Here is a 21,090-nt window from a genome sequence, read left to right as displayed (position 1 = left end):
GGCTTTTGATAAGGTCCCACACAAGAGATTGGTGTGCAAAATTAAAGCACATGGTATTGGTGGTAATGTATCGATGTGGATAGAGAACTGGTTGGCAGACAGGAAGCAGAGAGTTGGGATAAACAGGTCCTTTTCAGAATGGCATGCAGTGACTAGTGGGGTGCCGCAGGGCTCAGTGCTGGGACCCCAGCTATTTACAATATACATTAATGATTTAGATGAAGGAATTGGGTTAATATCTCCAAGTTTGCAGATGACACTAAGCTGGGTGGCAGTATGAGGAGTGAGGAGGATGCTAAGAGGCTGCAGGGTGACTTGGACAGGATAGATGAATGGGCAACTGCATGGCAGATGCAGTATAATGTAGATAAATGTGAGGTTATCCACTTTGGTGTCAAAAACACGAAGGCAGAGTATTATTTGATTGGCGGCAGATTAGGAAAAGGGGGGTGCAACGAGACCTGGGTGTCATGGTACATCAGTCATTGAAAGTTGGCATGCAGGTACAGCAGGCAGTGAAGAAGGCAAATTGAAACATAGAAACATAGAACATAGAAACATAGAAAATAGGTGCAGGAGTAGGCCATTCGGCCCTTTGAGCCTGCACCACCATTCAATAAGATCATGGCTGATCCTTCACCTCAGTACTCCTTTCCTGCTTTTTCTCCATACTCCTTGTTCCCTTTAGCCGTAAGGGCCATATCCAACTCTCTCTTGAATATATTTAACAAACTGGCATCAACATCTCTCTGCGGAAGAGAATTCCACAGTTTCACAATTCTCTGAGTGAAGAAGTTTCTCCTCATCTCAGTCCTAATTGGCTTACTCCTTATCCTTAGACTGTGACCCATGGTTCTGGACTCCACAAGGCATGTTGGCCTTCATAGCTAGTGGATTAGTGTATAGGAGTAGAGAGGTCTTACTGCAGTTGTACAGGGCCTTGGTGAAGCATCACCTGGAATATTGTATTCAGTTTTGGTCTCCTAATCTGAGGAAGGACATTCTTGCTATTGAGGGAGTGCGGCGAAGGTTCACCAGACTGATTCCCGGGAGGGCAGGACTGACATATGAGGAGAGACTGGATCAACTGGGCCTGTATTTTAGAAGGATGAAAGGGGATCTCATAGAAACATATAAAATCCTGACGGGACTGGACAGATTAGATGCAGGAAGAATGTTTCCGATGTTGGGGAAGTCCAGAACTAGGGGACATAGTCTAAGGATAAGGGGTAAGCCATTTAGGACTGAGATGAGGAGAAACTTCTTCACTCAGAGTGTTGTTAACCTGTGGAATTCTCTACCGCAGAGAGTTGTTGATGCCAGTTCGTTGGATATATTCAAGAGGGAGTTAGATATGGCCCTGACAGCTAAAGGGATCAAGGGGTATGGAGAGAAAGCGGGAAAGGGATACTGAGGTGATGATCAACCGTGATCTTATTGAATGGTGGTGCAGGCTCGAAGGACCGACTGGCCTACTCCTGCACCTATTTTCTATGTTTCTATGTTTCTAAGAACAGGGGAATTATCCCTGGTGCCCTGGCCAATGTTTATCCCTCAATCGACATGACAGAAAACAGATTACCTGGTTATTATCACATTGCTGGTTGTGGAAGCTTGCTTGGCTACATTACAACAGTGACTGCAATCCAACAGTACTTCATTGGCTGTAAAGCGCTTCGAGACGTCCGGTGGTTGTGAAAGGCGCTATATAAATCCAAGTCTTTCTTTCTTTCTTTATTGGTAAGGCCGTGTTTGCAATATTATACGCAGGTGTGGGCACCTCTCCAACAAAGGATATCAACGTGCTGGGAGCCTTCAGAGAAGTGCAACATCAGCAATTATAGAATTTAGTGCTTTAAGTCAAGAAGAGAGATTCACAACTTGTTTTGTTGGAGAAAAGATGAATAAACATGATACTGTCGAGGTTTGTAAAATGCTGAGGAATGTGGGTGACTTAACTTAGACTATGAGGGCATAAGTAGAGGTCAAGTTAGAAAATTAACAGGACTTTTGTTGAGGCTGACATTAGAAGCAACGGGGCTGAATTTGCAGCCCCTACGAGTGCGTGTATGAGGTGTGCACGCGCCTGTGGGGGCTCCGCGAGCTCTGGGTTTAGCCATGCACTGCACATGCGCTGAAACCCGAAATATGCGAGCTGTCAGGAATCCTCTTGACAGATCGTTCGAATCCGAAAGCAAAGGGCATTCGCTGGTGAGGAGTTGGGTTTCTGTCCAGTGAATGCTCTTGAAAGTCTTACTCCTGGCATGCTTTTACCAGTATAAGAGTTTAAAGAAATAGAAAACTAAAATGTTATCGCTCATTGATACAATAAAACCCTGTCTGATAAGGTAAGTTTATTTTTTAAATCGGATTACATGGTATATACGACACAGAAACAGTCAAATCGGCCCAACTAGTCTCTGCTCCACTCGTGCCATCTCCCGTCTTTTCTCATCTACATCTCTCTGCATAACCCATTATTTGGATAGACATATTTAAATACATTTCAAAAAATTCACTTTTTGTTTAACATATTTAATAAAATGGCATTTTAATACATTTTAAATATGTAACTTGAAAAACAATTATTTCATGCGTTTGTGTATTTTGTAAGTGATTCCCGTTTATACTTATGGTGATTCTGGTCAAACGGAAACCCCATAAGTATGATTGGGGATTCCCTTCTTTGATTGGTTGGGCCAGCCCATGTGATCCCAGGGGCGCTTGCGAATGTCCGTACCTCGCGAACCGCCAGGTAAATTCGTAGATTTTTCTTTTGCAGTGTCAGAGGCATCCGCCCGCGGGAAGCCTCCGACCACAATTTCTATAACCCAATGTGACTCCCTCTGCTCCACAGAGTTTGGAATCAACCACTGCCACTGAGAAGGACGAGAGCAGCGTTGTCCTAGCAACACCACTATCTCCAGGCTGCCCTCCAAGTTCCAAAAATATTCTGACAAACTTATATCACTGTTCCTTCATCAACGCTGGCTCAGCATCCTAGAAGTCCCTGCTTAACACCATTGTGGGAGCATCATCACCACACGGCCTGCTGCGGTTCAGGAAGGCCCACCATTACAACAACAACAACAACTTGTATTTATATAGCGCCTTTAAGGTAGTCCCTTCACATGTGTATTATGAGAAAAAATTTGACACTGAGCCACATAAGGAAGAAATTATAGCAGGTCAACGAGGTAGGTTTTAAGGAGTTTCTTGAAGGAGGAAAGAGAGATAGAGAGGCGGAGAGAATTAGGGAGGGAGTTCCAGAGGTTGGGGCCAAGGCAACAGAAGGCATGGCCACCAGAGACTTGAATACAAAATCTAGGCTGACACTCCCAGAGTGCTGCATTGTCAGGGGTGCCAACTTTGGAATGAGACGTTAAACCATCCTACATAAGAACATCAGAACATAAGAAATAGCTGCAGGATTAGGCCATTTGACCCCTCAAGCTGCTCCATCATTCATGGCTGATCTGATCATGGACTCAGTTCCAATTCCCTGCCCACTCCCAGTAACCCTTTATTCACTTATCGCTCAAAAATCTGTCTATCTCCACCTTAAATATATTCAATGACCCAGCCTCCACAGCTCTCTGGGGCAGAGAATTCCACAGATTTACAACCCTCTGAGAGAAGAATTTCCTCCTCATTTCAGTTTTAAATGGGCGGCCCCTTATTCTGAGACTATGCCCTTTAGTTTAATTTCCCCTATGAGTGGAAATATCCTCGCTGCATCCACCTTGTCGAGCCCCCTCTTTATCATATATGTTTCGATAAGATCACCTCTCATTCTTCTGAACTCCAATGAGTATAGGCCCAACCTACTCAACCTATCTTCATAAGTGTTATGTATGTATATAAACCTTACCAAAATATAAGACTTTCCACTAGAGGGCACACCTGTGGGAGACCTAAGGGTCACCTGTGCTCCCTGGGGCAAGCAGGTATAAAAGGTGACTCACCATGCTGCTTCCCCAGTCTGGAGTCTGAATAAAAAGACCAAGGTCACAACAGTTTGAGCTTGCGATACAGTCCTGTGGATTTATTCTGAACATAACAAATTGGTAACGGATCACGAACTTTCACGTGGTAATAGCTGCCGTTGGTATTCTTGAGAAATTTGTTGGGGGTGATGATTGGGAAGCTTTCGTTGAGCGCCTTGACCAGTACTTTGTTGCCAACGAATTGGACACGGCTGAAACAGCGATCAAGTGCAGGGCGATTCTCCTCACCGTATGTGGGTCATCGGCATATGGCCTCCTTAATAATTTGCTGGCACCAGTCAAACCAACGGACAAATCTTACGCAGAGCTGTGTACGCTGGCTAGGGAACACCTCAAGCCAAAGGAGAGCATCATCGCTCCGAGGGCCAGAACGTGGCAAGTTTTGTCGCCGACCTAAGACATCTTGCGGGGCAGTGCGAATTTGCAGGATCCTTGGGCGAAATGTTGCGGGACTTTTTCATGCTTGGAATTGGCCACGAGGTCATTCTTCGCAAACTGCTGTCTGCCGAATCCCAAGACCTGAGCAAGGCCACCACGCTAGCCCAAGCCTTCATATCCACGAGCGATAACACGAAACAGATATCTTCACAGAATCGAAGCTCACCGGCACGTACTCTGCACAGAATAGTGTTTTCATCAGGCAGACTGGCACAGGGCAGGGCCCACACGAGTGCAGAGGCCAGACCTAGGTCTAGAGTGACTCAGAGTCCGTCGTGGGGTGTGAATGCGTATCCATTAGCACCATGTTGGCGCTGCGGGGGCAGCCATAGAGCTCATCAATGTCGATTCAAGCCCCATGTGTGCAAGGGCTGTGGAACAATGGGGCACCTCCAGCGAATGTGCAAACGATCTCTGATTCACCACGTGGCAGAGTCAGGAGAGGACGACCGTTCCAGCGAGGATCACGATGAACGAGCAGGAGAGGCAACTGAACCTGAGGATGAAGAGGAAGTATATGGGATATACACCTTCACCACCAAAAGCCCTCCAATAATGTTAAAAGTTGAACTTAATGGCACTCCAGTCTCCATGGCACTAGACACGGGGGCGAGTCAATCAATTATGAGCCAGAAGGCTTTCGAGAGGCTGTGGGGCGATGAAGCACAGCGACCCGAGCTGATCCTGATTCAGGCAAATCTGCGCACCTACATCAAGGAACTGATACCAGTTATTGGTAGTGTGGACATAAGAGTATTCCATGTGGGAACAGTGCACGATTTACCACTGTGGATTGTTTCAGGTGATGGGCCAACGCTGCTTGGCAGGAGGTGGATGGGGAAGATTCGATGGAATTGCATATCTTCTCCGGCGAACGACGTCTCCCCTTCTCAAAGGCCGAGCAAACCCCCACCTTCAGCTGAACTAGGCATCAAAGTGCAGATCCATTTGTGGATCCCCAAGACACAGGCCGTTCATCACGACTACGAGGAGGTAAAGTTCAACCGAGCAGCGGTACAGGCACGGTACCCACCACCTGAAGCCGATGACCGCTTCGCAGCGATGGAAGAGGCTCCAGGTCAACCATGCGGAGTGGGACTCTGGCTGAAACGATCCGAATGCATTTCCCTGATGCCAGAGGCAGAGTCCCTGGGGAGGAAGATCACGGCAGTCGGCATCATGGACACGGACGAGAGGGCGTCCAGACCACGGGACAAAAGTGCGTCCAGACCACAGGACGAGAGTGCTTCCAGACCATGGGACGAGAGAGCGTCCAGACTACAGAACGAAGGTGCATCCAGATCACGGAATGAAGGTGCGTCCAGACCACGGGATGAGAGAGCGTCCAGACCACGGGACGAGAGTGCTTCCAGACCATGGGACGAGAGAGCGTCCAGACCACAGAACGAAGGTGCATCCAGATCACGGGATGAAGATGCGTCCAGACCACGGGATGAGAGAGCGTCCAGACCACGGGACGAGAGCGCGTCCAGACCACGGGACGAGAGAACGTCCAGACCACGGGAGATTGCTGAAACGGAATGGAGTAATGTGTTGCCCAGCAAGGAAGATGACTGGGTTTAGGGCAAAGGTAAAGGAGCGGCCGCTGAGAAGGTCAGGAACCCATCACATTCCAATAAGTTGTTTGCGTTATGTAACCCACGTGAGTGGTCCTTCGCGGTCAATGATGTACTATTACATGGGGTCGGGGGGACCTTACAACAAGCCAAAGTAGCAGGCGAACACCAACCGGTCGTATATGTATCTGACAAAGTACTTGCAACAAGTGATGTGTTATCACACAGGATCGGGTGTGTTGTAAAGCAAGTCAAAGTAGCGGGCGAACCCCAAGCAGTTGTATATGTATCTAACAAAGTATTCGGAGCAAGTGATATGTTGCCGCATGGGGTCGGGGGTGTTGTGCAGCAAGCAAAAGTAGCGAGTAAGCCCCAAACGATTGAACATGTATTAAATAAGTTAAACAAGACAGCAGCCTGTATTTACGAGACTAAAGATACGTACCAAAGAGTGTCCCAATATGTGCTCGAGTCAGACAAGCTGCCCATTCCACAAGTTTAGGAGAGCAGAGGCACCATTATCGATGCATTGTTTCGAGAATGTCTAACTCTGTCTGTGCACTGCAACATGATCCGCCACGGGCCAGATATTGATAATAACACTGACGCCCTCAGTTGGCTACCGTTGCCCACCACCGGGGTGGTAATAGCGCAGCCTGCAGACCCACCCACGGTTGTGGAAGTGCTAGAAAGCGAGGGGTCAACTGTAATGGCCTCCCAGCTTAGGACCTGGACCAGCCAGGATCCCACGTTACCGACTGCCAAAGGTGAACTGCTAGACGGGATGTGGCAACCTATCTGTCGCAGAGACAGGAGACCCATCCCAACGTTGCAAAGTAAGGCAGGGCGGTTACACACAGTCGGTGATCCGGGGCCCCCATACCATGACCCAAGGTCCACGGGAACCACTAGTCCACTACCAAAAGTCTCAAGGCCATTGCGGCCATCCTGGGCTTGCTACACCTCAGGGTCAGTGACAATAACCCAGAGCAGGCAGCCCAAATCACTAAACGTAGCACCACACGTGTCACGGTAGACTTCCTACAGACCCGGCTATCGTGGGTGCTAAGCAGTCACCAGACAGAATCACTCAGAACCGAACCTTCCGTATGCCGTCAGCAGCCCATCGAAGCCCTTCTTTCTCCTCCAGCTCAGTCGATGCTACTCTTTGGGAACCCCGGGGACAGCGGTCTGTGGAGGCATGAAGTCTTCCCAGCTCCCACAGACCTTCCCCATCCACCTCCAGCCGAGTAGCGTCGGCCCATCGCCTGCAATGATCCACAAAGGTAAACTGTGCGTCTCACCCCCGTGAGATACCTGCACATCCGCTCTGCCAAGAACAGGTATCAGTTCCTTGGTGTACCTTTGTGGATCATCTGCTTGGTGCTGCAAGTCGAGGTCAGAAATGCCCGGCTGATGGTGATGGCTTGCTGCAGGCTGACTGTCGGTTCAGTGGATAGCAGCTTGTGAAGGAGACCCTCATGGTCAATCCCCATAACAAAAACGTCTCGCAATGCCTCGTCAAGGTGTGTGCCAAAATCACAAGGCGCCGTGAGTCTCCTGATGTCCGCAGCATATTTGGTGACGTCCTGGCCCTCAGGTCTGAAGTGGTGGTAGAATTTGTGCCTGGCCGTGAGGATGCTCTCCTTCGGTTTCAGTTGGTCACGAATGAGTTCAATTAGCTCCTCATATGACTTGTCCTTGGCGCTCGCGGGTGCCAGCAAATCCCTGACGAGACAGTAAACCTCATTGCCACAACTGGACAGCAATATCGCCTTACGCTTCTCTCTCAGTGCGTCCGTGTCCCCCATCAGGTCGTTTGCTATAAAGTCGTACTCGAGCCTTTCCGTAAAGGCCTCCCAATCATTACCCACTGTAAAATCCTTTAGTAAGTCCAGCGTAGCCATGGTTGCGTGAAGCTCGTCCGTGTCCTCGTCGCCAATGTGATGTATGTAGCACTCAAATCACTGACTCCACACAGTATGGTGTTGTAGTAACTGCTGTGACCTTCGTCCTTTATTGTGTAATTCCAGAGTGCCTCTCAGGTGTGATGGACAGCCTTTTATACTCTGTCTTGCAGGTACTTTCAGGTCTCCCACCACAGCGCCCTCTGTGGCACACCATTGTAACCATACATTTAATGTACCTGGACAATACATAACAACTGTGAAAGGACCTGGCCCCCATCCCAGTGACCCACTAACATGATCAACTTCGCCGTCAACCGAGGATGAACCCACCTTGTCAGGACTTCAACCCATGCGATCGACCCGGAGATGCTGGCTGCCAGAACATAACAACAAGTCAACCCTAGCATCTCTGGAATCATCCGAGTGAACCTTCTTTGAACAGCCACCAATGCAAGTATATCCTTCCTTTCTGTCTGTCTTTCTGAATTGTCAAATATCCCTTAATATTCAGTCCCCAGCCTTGATCCCCTTGCAATCACGTCTCTGGAATGACTATCAGATCATACCTGTGATGTATTTGCAACCATGCTCTGTACCATGCATTGTACCATGTAATTATATGTAATAGCCAACAGATGGGGAAAGCCCGGGAGGCACATATTACTGCACCTCGTGCTGCCTCCCTATATAAAGCAGGTTCCCCTGCAGTGCTCACTTTTGGAGTTTACATTAAATCTAAAGGTCACAAGGTTATCAGCTCCAGCATGGGCCACGTGTGCTTTATTATAGTATAGGTATACGTATCAACTGGCAACGAGAATAGGATACTAACACGCAGTTATGGCCACTGTTGACTACATCGAGCGATATTGCGTTGGGGAAGATTGGGATGACTTCATTGACCGGCTGGATCAATGCTTTGTCACGAAAGACTTAGAGGGAGCCGCGAATGCCAGCAAATGCAGGGCCATCCTCCTCATGGTCTGCGGATTACGGACATACGCACTGATCAAGGACCTACTGGCCCCGACGAAACCCGCTGAGAAAAGTTACGAAGAACTGTGCGAACTAGTTCGAAATAACCTAAAGCCGAAACGCAGTGTGCTCATGGCAAGGTACCATTTCTACACACACCAGCGCGGATGAGGCCAAGACGTGGCAGCGTTCATCGCTGAGCTAAGGCGTCTTGCTGGGCCATGCAAATTCGGGACAGTTCTTGAAGAAATGTTCAGAGACTTCTTTGTTTTGGAAATTGGGCACGAAGGGATTTTCCGCAACTTGCTGGCGGAGGAAAACTTGGACTTAGCCAAAGCCACCCTGATTGCTCAGGCATACATGACTAGAGAGGAAGAAACAAAGCTACTCTACTCACAAATTCGGAATCACCCGGGGCCAAGCACCGTGAATAAGCTAAATTCGTCGGCAGACAGGAGAAATGCCCCCAGCTGGGCTAATGCGACCTCTGTTCGATCTGAGATGACTCACTCACCACAACAATGGACTAAGGTGGAGAGATCAGTGCCTGTGAATGCAAGTCCATCAGCACGCTGTTGGCGCTGTGGAGGGGCTCATCAGGCAAACCAGTGCAGGTTCAAACAATATGTCTGCAAGAATTGCTCAATGATGGGGCACCTCCAACGAATGTGTAAACGTGCTACAACTCGATGCGTAGCGGAGGATGGGAGGTCAAGTGTAGATCCTGAGGATCGCGCAGAGGTACATAAGGTGCATGTGCATGAAGTGCATACCTTTACCAACAAGAGTCCCCCGATTATGATGAACGTTAAACTGAACGGCATACGGTACCGATGGAACTGGACATGGGTGCGAGCCAATCGAACCTGAGCCAGAAGGCCTTCGAGAAGTTATGGGCAAACAAGGCACACAGGCCCGAGTTGAGCCCGATCGACGCAAAGCTGCGCACCTACACTAAAGAGATTATCCCGGTCCTCGTAAGTGCAATGGTTCATGTGCTGTCTGATGGTTCTGTGCATAAATTGCCTCTATGGATTGTTCCCAGTAATGGGCCCACGCTGCTTGCCAGAAGCTGGCTACCAAATTTTATCTGGAAATGGGGCGATGTAAAAGCATTATCATCGGTGGAGAAAGCCACGTTTGCGCAGGTCTTCGACAAGTTTCCGTCACTGTTCCGGCCTGGCATCAGCAGCTTCACAGGGACCAAGGTGACAATTCACCTCAGCCCAGACTCGAGACCCGTTCACCACAAGGCCAGAGTGGTCCCTTCCATGATGCGGGAGAAAGTAGAAGTCGAGCTCGATCGGCTTCAGCGCGAAGGCATCATATCGCCAGTGGAATTTAATGACTGGGCCAATCCCATTGTCCCCATTCTTAAAAGCGACGGGACAATTAGAATCTGTGGAGATTATAAAGTAACCATAAACTGAGTATTGTTACAGGACCAGTACCCACTACCCAAGCGGAGGATTTGTTTGCGACCCTGTCGGGTGGAAAGCTGTTTTCGAAATTGGACCTCACCTCAGCATACATGATTCAGGAGCTGGTGGAATCGTCCAAGAAGCTGACGTACATAAACACACACAAGGGGCTGTTCGTATACAACCGGTGCCCCTTCGGGATCCGTTCAGCGGCTGCGATCTTCCAACGAAACATGGAGAGCCTGCTGAAATCTGTCCCGGGAATGGTCATCTTCCAAGACGATAATGGTTTCGAAAGCAGCTATACCCAAATGTAAAGCATGCAGTATTAATCATATCTGTTGAAGGGCCAGTATTATTATTGCGTGGTCTATTCTGTAATCGAAATAAAAGTCATACTATGTCCTTTATAATCATTTCTGACGAGGTAACTAAGCTCTCATCAAATTATACTTACTGATTGAATATTTCGTTGTGTGTTTATTTATTATTTTTAACTTTGGAGTAAAAAATACTTTGATCATCGGACACGACACCGATGAACACCTCCTTAACCTGGAAGAAGAGCTACACCGGCTAAATTGAGTAGGTCTAAGATTGAAGCGAACCAAATGCATCTTCTTGGCACCAGAGGTGGAATTCCGGGGAAGGAGAATTGCAGCAGATGGCATCAGACCGTCAGGCTTCAAATCGGAGGCGATCCAGAAGGCCCCGAGACCATGCAACACGACGGAGCTGCGCTCGTTCCTCGGACTACTGAACTACTTTGGTAACTTTCTGCCTGGGCCGAGCACTTTGCTTGAACCATTACATGTACTGCTCCATAAGGATGATGACTGGGTCTGGGGTAAAAACCAAGAAACTGCCTTCGAGAAGGCCAGAAACTTATTGTGCTCAAACAAACTACTGGCACTGTATGATCCCTGTAGGCACCTTGTTTTAGCATGCGAGGCATCATCCTACGGGATCGGGTGTGCGCTTCAGCAAGCGAATGTGTCGGGTCAGCTCCAACCTGTAGCGTATGCGTCCTGCAGTCTTTCCAAGGTTGTAAGGGGATACAGCAAGGTCGTAAAGGAGGCCCTAGCTTGTGTGTATGCGGTAAAAAAGATGCACCAGTACCTACTTGACCGGCGGTTCGAACTAGAAACCGACCACAAGCCGCTCACGTCGTTATTCCCTGAGAGCAAAGGCATTAATACCAACGCCTCAGCTCGCATTCAGAGGTGGGCGTTAATGCTGTCCACTTGCGACTACACGATCCACAACAGACCAGGCACCGATAACTGCGCAGATGCGCTCAGCCGGCTCCCGCTCGCCACCACCGAGGGTGAAGCGGAGCAGCCCGCGGAACTGGTCATGACCATGGAAGCCTTTTGAGGGTGAAGGGTCACCCGTCACGGCACGCCAGATAAGAATCTGGATCAGCCAAGATCCACTGCTGTCCCAGGTGAAAAACTGTATATTAAGTGGAAACTGGGTCACCATGGAAAGATGCATGGCGATTTTAAGCCGTTTCACTGGCGCAAAGACAAGTTATCCATCCAGGCTGACTGCATTTTGTGGGGAAATTGCCCAAGAAGGGCAGAGATTTATTTGTCAAGGATCTCCATAGCACACACCCCGGCATTGTAATGATGAAAGCCATTGCAAGATTGCACGCCGAACTCCTCCTGAAGATGACCCTCAAAACAAGGTTGTCCCTCGTGCATCCAGTTTTAAGTGAGATTGTCGAAAATCGCCGTCTTAAGCAATGTACATATCATGACCGCAAATCTGTAACACATTGCATCAATGTCGATGACCCTGTTTTCATGCTGAACTTTGGTACGGTCCCCAAGTGGCTCACAGGCACTGTCGTAGTTAAAGAGGGGAGTAGGGTAGGACTCACTAATGGCCAAACCTGTAAGAAGCACATCGATCAAACCAAATTGAGGTTCAGCGATGATCCAGACCCGCTGGATGACTACAGTGACATCGACTTCCAACCACAAGCAACAGAACCGGCGGTTCACCAAGAGACAGATCCCGTCGCACCGGACAGTCCGACCAGAGCCACAGCACCGCAAGGTAGCGACACGCCGGTCAGACTGCCCACACCCAGCGTCCAACTCAGACACTCGACCAGGGAGCGCAGACCCCCGGTCAGGTTTGACCTGTAAACCGCATCTAAGACTTGGGGGGAAGTGTTGTGAGTACTTAAGGAGGTGGCCTTGGAAATAGCGGATGCATTGACAGTCATTTTCCAACATTCCATTGACTCTGGATCAGTTCCTATCGAGTGGAGGGTAGCCAATGTAACCCCACTTTTTAAAAAAGGAGGGAGAGAGAAAACAGGGAATTATAGACCGGTCAGCCTGACCTCAGTAGTGGGTAAAATGATGGAATCAATTATTAAGGATGTCATAGCAGTGCATCTGGAAAATGGTGACATGATAGGTCCAAGTCAGCATGGATTTGTGAAAGGGAAATCATGCTTGACAAACCTTCTGGAATTTTTTGAGGATGTTTCCAGTAAAGTGGACAAAGGAGAACCAGTTGATGTGGTATATTTGGACTTTCAGAAGGCTTTCGACAAGGTCCCACACAAGAGATTAATGTGCAAAGTTAAAGCACATGGGATTGGGGGTAGTGTGCTGACATGGATTGAGAACTGGTTGTCAGACAGGAAGCAAAGAGTAGGAGTAAACGGGTACTTTTCAGAATGGCAGGCAGTGACTAGTGGGGTGCCGCAAGGTTCTGTGCTGGGGCCCCAGCTGTTTACATTGTACATTAATGATTTAGACGAGGGGATTAAATGCAATATCTCCAAATTTGCGGATGACACTAAGTTGGGTGGCAGTGTGAGCTGCAAGGAGGATGCTATGAGGCTGCAGAGTGACTTGGATAGGTTAGGTGAGTGGGCAAATGCATGGCAGATGAAGTATAATGTGGATAAATGTGAGGTTATCCGCTTTGGTGGTAAAAACAGAGAGACAGACTATTATCTGAATGGTGACAGATTAGGAAAAGGGGAGGTGCAACAAGACCTGGGTGTCATGGTACATCAGTCATTGAAGGTTAGCATGCAGGTGCAGCAGGCGGTTAAGAAAGCAAATGGCATGTTGGCCTTCATAGCGAGGGGATTTGAATACAGGGGCAGGGAGGTGTTGCTACAGTTGTACAGGGCCTTGGTGAGGCCACATCTGGAGTATTGTGTACAGTTTTGGTCTCCTAACTTGAGGAAGGACATTCTTGCTATTGAGGGAGTGCAGCGAAGATTCACCAGACTGATTCCCGGGATGGCGGGACTGACCTATCAAGAAAGACTGGATCAACTGGGCTTGTATTCACTGGAGTTCAGAAGAATGAGAGGGGACCTCATAGAAACGTTTAAAATTCTGATGGGTTTAGACAGGTTAGATGCAGGAAGAATGTTCCCAATGTTGGGGAAGTCCAGAACCAGGGGTCACAGTCTGAGGATAAGGGGTAAGCCATTTAGGACCGAGATGAGGAGAAACTTCTTCACCCAGAGAGTGGTGAACCTGTGGAATTCTCTACCACAGAAAGTAGTTGAGGCCAATTCACGAAATATATTCAAAAGGGAGTTAGATGAAGTCCTTACTACTCGGGGGATCAAGGGTTATGGCGAGAAAGCAGGAATGGGGTACTGAAGTTTCATGTTCAGCCATGAACTCATTGAATGGCGGTGCAGGCTAGAAGGGCTGAATGGCTTGCTCCTGCACCTATTTTTTATGTTTCTATGTATTTGCAACCATGCTCTGTACCATGTAATTACAATTAGATGGGGAAAGCCCGGGAGGCACACATTACTGCACCTCGTGCTGCCTCCCTACAGAAAGCAGGCTCCCCTGCAGTGCTCACTTTTGGAGTTTACATTAAACCTAAAGGTTACAAGGTGATCAGCTCCAGCATGGGCCACGTGTGATTTATTATAGTGATAAGCATATGTATCAATACCCATTTGTATCTATTTGTGCCATCAACTTATCTATTTTGTTTCGAGTGCTGCGTGCAATCAGATAAAGAGCCTTTAATTTTTTTTTAACCATTCTTTTTCCTGCTTTGAGCCCACTTTTTAATTCACTTTTATGTTTCTAAATTCTGTCCCTTCCTGTCACGCTCTGGTTTTCATTTCCCCCAGTGCTACCCTGCTCTATTGCCTTCTCCTTATTCTTTGACTTTTTAAACTTTCGCTCACCTGAACCCTCCCTCCCCACTAATTAGTTTAAAGCTCTCTCTACGACCCTAGTTATTCAATCCACCAGGACCCTAGTCCCAGCACGGTCTAAATGGAGCCCGTCCCAACAGCTCCCTCTTACCCCAGTACTGGTGCCAGTGTCCCACGAACCAAAACCCAAATCCTCTGCCCTTTCAGCTAGATGTAAAAGATCCCACGGCACTATTTCGAAATAGAGCAGGTGAGTTATCCCTGGTACCTTGGCTAATATTTATCCCTCAACCAATATCACTAAAAGCAAAATTATCTGGCCATTATCATATTTCCTTTTGTGGGAGCTTGCTGTGCGCAAATTGCCTGCCGCGTTTCCTACATTCCAACAGCGACTGCACTCCAAAAGTACTTCATTGGCTGTAAATCGCTTTGGGATGCCCTGAGGCTGTGAAAGACACTATATATATTTGCAAGTCGTATTGTTAAAGTCAATGGAAATAAAACTCGGGAGAGATGTAGAGCGGGCTGTGACGTGCTGTCACCCGTTTTCCCCTATTGCACAAGATCAAAATTACTCCCGAGCCCCATAACTTGAATGATTATTTTTTAAAAGCTGATATAATTTCATTTTATTTTTCTGACCATATAACCTTAGCGCTCTTTAGCTATGCTGTGCTTTTGACCTCATCCCAACATCCATTTTGTAGCCTCTGAAAAACAGTAAATTCAGACTTCGCTGGCTAAGAACCAGCTCTAAAGCCATTAACGCATGATCAATTTCTGATGCCTAAAAATGTGTCAAAATAAAGAGGCCTGTTGATTAACTGGTTTGCTCTTCATGACTAAGTACATTGAACTGCAATGCATTAACGGTAAGGGAGATGGTATACTCAATTTGGGACGACAAAATTCTGCATTTATACTATAGAGGAATTTTTCAGAGCATTTTATAATGAAAGGGGACCAATTGATTGGTTCAAAGTTTATTTTTTAAAGCGGTTATTAAAGTAAAGACTTAAAGTAATTGATAGGAAAATTAGTGGGGAGTTGAGGAGAGCCTTTTTCACCCAGAGGGTGGTGAGGATCTGGAACTCACTGCCTGAAAGGGTTGGTAGAGGCAGAAACCCTCATCGCATTTAAACAGGACTTGTGTCATGTATCTTACATTATTATATATAACTGTATCCTAACATGCTATACATGACTGTAATAAGATATGACCTGTAACCACCAGCATACCTTACCACCAGGGGTGCACTTGCAAGAGACAGGTATATAAGGACGGGTCTCAGGCAAGTGCATCATTCCAGAGCTGTGAAATAAAGGTGCAGGTCCAGAGTGACCTTGACTTCACTACATGCCTCGTGTGAATCTGTACTGAGGGGACAGGACTTTACAACTTGGATATGCACTTGAAGTGTCGTAACCTACAGGGCTACAGAACAAGAGCTGGAAAGTGGGATTAGGCTGGATAGCTCTTTTTGGCACGGATACGATGGGCCAGGGGCCTCCTTCTGTGCTGTAAATTTCTGTGATTCTACAGTGCACGGAACTAATGCCTGAAAGATTGGTTTCCCTTGGTGATGTGGACGGAATGTGGGAAGAGCAGCAATTCTGATTCCGAAGGTGTGGGATAGAACATATGGTTGGAGAAATTTGTTCTGGTAAAATTGAACAAGACTGTGAAGGGATTCAAACATAAGTGCAAGGACTTTCAGGTCGAAATGTCAGGGGACAGGAAGCTTGGCAAAGGCGGGGTTAAACAGTGGGAGGGGTTTTGTGCAAGAGAGGACCTGGACTGCAAATTTGCATTCTAATTAGAGTCTGAAAAAAATGTAGCCAAGGCAACCAGCATTGGGCAGCAAAGGTAGGGACAAAAATGGACGATATTCTGGACTAGACATGAAACAAATGCAGTCTTGGCATCGACTGTGTGGCTCAGTATAAATGTCAGCTAAGATTGAGCAACCAGAACAACAACTCCAATTTATATAGCACCTTTAACATAGTAAAACATCCCAAGGTGCTCCACAAGAGTGTTTTAAGACAAAACAAATATATTTAACACTGAGCCACATAAGGAGAAATTACGGCAGATAACCAAAAGCTTGGTCCAAGAGGTAGGTTTTACGGTGCGTCTTAAAGGAGGAAAGAGAGGTAGAGAGGTGGAGACGTTTAGGAAGGGAGTTCCGGAGCTTGGGGCCCAGGCAGCTGAAGCCACAGCCGCCAATGGTGGAGAGATTATAATCAGAGTTGCTCAAGAGGGCAGAATTTGAGGAGTGCAGACGTCTTGGGGGTTGTGAGGCTGAAGGAGATTACAGAGATTGGGTGGGGCGAGGCCATAGAGGGATTTGTAAACAAGGATGAGAATTTTGAAATCGAGGCATTGCTTAACCAGAAGCCAATGTAGGTCAGCGAGCACAGGGGTGACGGGGTGAGCGAGACTTGGTGCGAGTTTTGGATGACCTCAAGTTTACGCAGGGTAGAATGTGGGAGGCCAGCCAGGAGTGCGTTGGAGTAGTCAAGTCTAGAGGCAACAAAGGCATGGATGAGGGTTTCAGCAGCAGATGAGCTGAGGCAGGGGCAGAGACGGGCGATGTTACGGAGATGGAAATAGGCAGTGCACGAAGGCTGTGCATTGCCTGGTTCAGCCACAGTGGGAATGTAGGGACAGGAGAAGGCCATTCAGCCCCTCGAGCCTGTTCCGCCATTCAAATAGATCATGGTTGATCTGTACCTGAATGCCATCTACCTGCCTTGGTTCTGTAACCCTTAATACCATGTCTAAAAATATCTATCAACTTCAGCTTTTTGGGCTGCCAGGAATGGATCTTCAGCCAGTAGCGTGTAAGGGCTGGCAGCAGTAAATAAGGGATGGCTTCAATTTTGCTGAGATTGAGATGAGGGACATTTTTTTGCTGATACACGACAAAACTGTGCAAATGAGAATTTATAGTAATTCAAAATAAGTCCTGAATTTTGAGCCATAATTATGACATTGTCACGAATAAATCCAATAAGGAATTCAAGAGAAACATCTTGGGAAGCTGGACAAACACATGAGGGAGAAAGGAATAGAAGGATATGTTGATAGGGTTAGATGAAGTAGGGTGGGAGGAGGCTCATGTGGAGCATAAACACCGGCAAGGACCTGCCAGGCTGACTGGCCTGTTTGTTTGCTGTAAAAGCTACTTAACATGGTCCAAAAATTAAGATACATATCAAAGTAGCTACAAGATAAGTTTTGCCTGCCTGGAATACGTATCAGGAAATGGGGTTTGAGGCCCATGTTTTTGGGGTGATTGAACCATGCGGGTAAACTTTCCGTTTGAGCAGTGTTCGAGGGTGAGACTCTGTGCCAGAAGCCCACGCATAAAAAGCGTAAATTCTTGTTTGAAGTGCTCTGTGGACGGTCAAATTATTGAAGATGGAGAATGTACTGCTTGGAACCTTCCCATCTTCCTCACCTCTTTCTAAAACCCCCGAGTCATTCTTCAACATATAGGGCTGGAATTTTGGGTCTTCTGCTGCCCCTGTTAGCGCCCCAGAGGGGCAGCAATGGCGGTGGCAATGGTTTCCGGGCGGGCGGCCAGCTTGCAGTGCCTCACCGGGAAATTGGTTTCCAGTTTTGCGGGGGGCGCTAAGTCACCGGTTTCGGCTGCGCTTCGATCTTGGAATTGACGCTGAGCAATTAGCGCCCCTGCAGTGCGCCCTAGTGGGACTGCCTGGAAGACCAGGTGGTCAGAGTTGTCCCGACGGCGGCGAATGAAGTTAGTAATGAATGAGGTGGGTGTGATTGTTTCGTTTATTGTTATTTTTGCGATTTATCCTAATGTGGGGTGGTCAAGGTATTTTGTTATTTTGTGTTTTGTGCCGATATTTTTCTTCTTCAAGCAAGCCTCTCTTCGGGCACTCATAAGCCGGCTCTTTAGCTCGGGATTTTCAGTTAGCCAGCTGGCCGAGCGCCCTAAAAGAGGTGGGAAATGCCTCCCTTTGCGCTCTGCCCCACACTCAGGATCCAGCTGACGAATTTTGTGGCTGAGCACGCAATCCATTTCCCGACGCAAACTTCACCGCCCCGCCGCCATTACCGCCCCGAAATGGCCAACACCAAAAATCCAGCCCATAGGGTTGGATTAATTTATTGTGCGCTTTATACTGTGCTTGGGTTTTATTTCTATTGACGAACTGAGGTAAACTTGCCAGTATCCACTATAAGCCCACTGACCTTCCTCAACTCCTCCAGCTCAATTTCTGGGGATAAGCTGTCACCAGAATTCTACTGTAAGCTCACTGACTCCCACAGCTACATGGACTACACCCCCTCACACCCCACTTCCTGAAAGGACTCCATTCCATTCTCCCAGTTTCTCAGTCTCTGTCGTATCTGTACTGACAATGCCACCTTCCATACCAGTGCTTCCAATATGTCTTCCTTTTTCTTCAACTGAGGATTCCCCTCCACTGTGGTTGCCAGGGTCTTCGCTCCTGTTCATCCCATTTCCCGCACTTCTGCCCTCACCCCTTCCCCTCCCTCCCAGAATCACAATAGGGTTTCCCTTGTCCTCACCTTTCACACCACCAGCCTGCACATTCAGTGGATCATCCTCCGCCATTTCCACCACCTCCAGCAGGATGCCACCACCAAACACATCTTCCCCTCCCCTCCCCTTTCTGAATTCTGAAGGAACCGCTCCCTCTGTTACATCCTGGTCCACTCCTCAATCAGCCCCAGCACCGCCTCCCCTTCCTACAGCACCTTCCCGTGCAAGTGCAGGACCATAGAATCATACTGTACTTGCTTAAAAACTGTTTTATCTGTCACTTTTAAATTGTGAACCTATGGAATTCTCGACCACAGAAAGTTGTTGAGTCCAGTTCGTTGGGTACATTCAAAAGGGAGTTAGATGTGGCCCTTATAACTAAAGGGATCAGGGAGTATGGAGAGAAGGCAGGAGTGGGGTACTGAAATTGCATGATCAGCCATGATCATATTGAATGGTGGTGCAGGCTCGAAGGGACGAATGGCTTACTCCTGCACCTATTTTCTATGTTTCTATGTTTCACCTCCTCCTTTCTCACCTTCCAGGGCCCTAAATACTCCTTCCAGGTGAAACAGAGATTTACTTGTCCTTCTTTCAATTTAGTATACTGTATTCGCTGCTCATGATGCTCACTACTCTCCTCTACATTAGGTGGACCAAACGCAGATTGGGTGATCGCTTTGCTGAACACCTCCATTCAGTCCACAAGCATGACCCTGAGCTTCCAGTTGCCCACCATTTTATTTCTCTGTCCCACTCCCACTCTGACCTCTCTGACCTCCAACTCTTACACTGTTCTAATGAAGCTCAACATAAGTTTGAGGACCAGCACCTCATCTTTCGATTGAGCACTTTACAGCCTTCTGGCCTCAACATTGAGTTCAACAATTTCAGACCATAACCTCTGCCCCCATTTTCTCAGACAGCTGATTCAGCTTTTGCCATTTGAACCTCCTCTATACCCATCTTTTGTTTCTTTACATGTCCCATTCCCACCCGCTTTTCCCTTGCACCATCATCCCTTTTGTCATTTAATCTCTGTTGCCTTCCACTCTATCACAGACCTTCCCCTTTGTGCTATCCTCCTATCCCAACTTTTCCTGCCTCTGTAAGAGCTTAAAACCTGTTTCATATGTAACATTTTTGAGTTCTGACGAAGGGTCACCGACCTAAACGTTAACTCTGTTTCTCCCTCCACAGAAGTTGCCCGACCCGCTGAGATTTCCAGCATTTTTTGTTTTTAATTCCCTGAAAACTATATGTGTTCTTGACATCTCAAGTGCAATGCTACGGGAGGTCAATGTAAATTATATAAAATAAGCATTTGATCAACGATCACCCTGGAGCCATGTCTCCGTGATGCCAATTACATCTTAACCGTTAACTGCTATCTGCGCAGTTAATTCGTCCACCTTATTCCGAATACCTGGGTGTCATGGTTCATCAGTCATTAAAATTTGGCATCCAGGTACAGCAGGCGGTGAAGACGGCAAATGGTATGTTGGCCTTCATAGTTAGGGGATTTGAGTATAGGAGCAGAGAGGTCTTACTGCAGTTGCACAGGGCCTTGGTGAGGCTTTACCTGGAATATTGTGTTCAGTTTTGGTCTCCTAGTCTGAGGAAGGACATTCTTGCTATTGAGGGAGTGTAGCGAAGGTTCACCAGACTGATTCTCGGGATGGCGGGACTGACATATCAGGAGAGACTGGATCAGCTGGGCCTTTATACACTGGAGTTTAGAAGGGTGAGAGGGGATCTCTTAGAAACAGATAAGATTCTGACGGGACTGGACAGGTTGGATGCGGGAAGAATATTTCTGATGTTGGGGAAGTCCAGAACCAGAGGACACAGTCTTAGGATAAGTGATAGGCCATTTAGGACTGAGATGAGGAGAAACTTCTTCACTCAGAGAGTTGTTAACCTGTGGAATTCCCGACTGCAGAGAGTTGTTGATGCCAGTTCATTAGATATATTCAAGAGGTAGTTAGATATGGCCCTTACGGCTAAAGGGATCAAAGGGCATGGAGAGAAAGCAGGAAAGGGGTAC

This window comes from Pristiophorus japonicus, chromosome 4 (assembly GCF_044704955.1).
Source record: "Pristiophorus japonicus isolate sPriJap1 chromosome 4, sPriJap1.hap1, whole genome shotgun sequence".
Classification (NCBI taxonomy): domain Eukaryota; kingdom Metazoa; phylum Chordata; class Chondrichthyes; family Pristiophoridae; genus Pristiophorus; species Pristiophorus japonicus.
Note: the sequence above shows the minus strand (reverse complement) of the source record.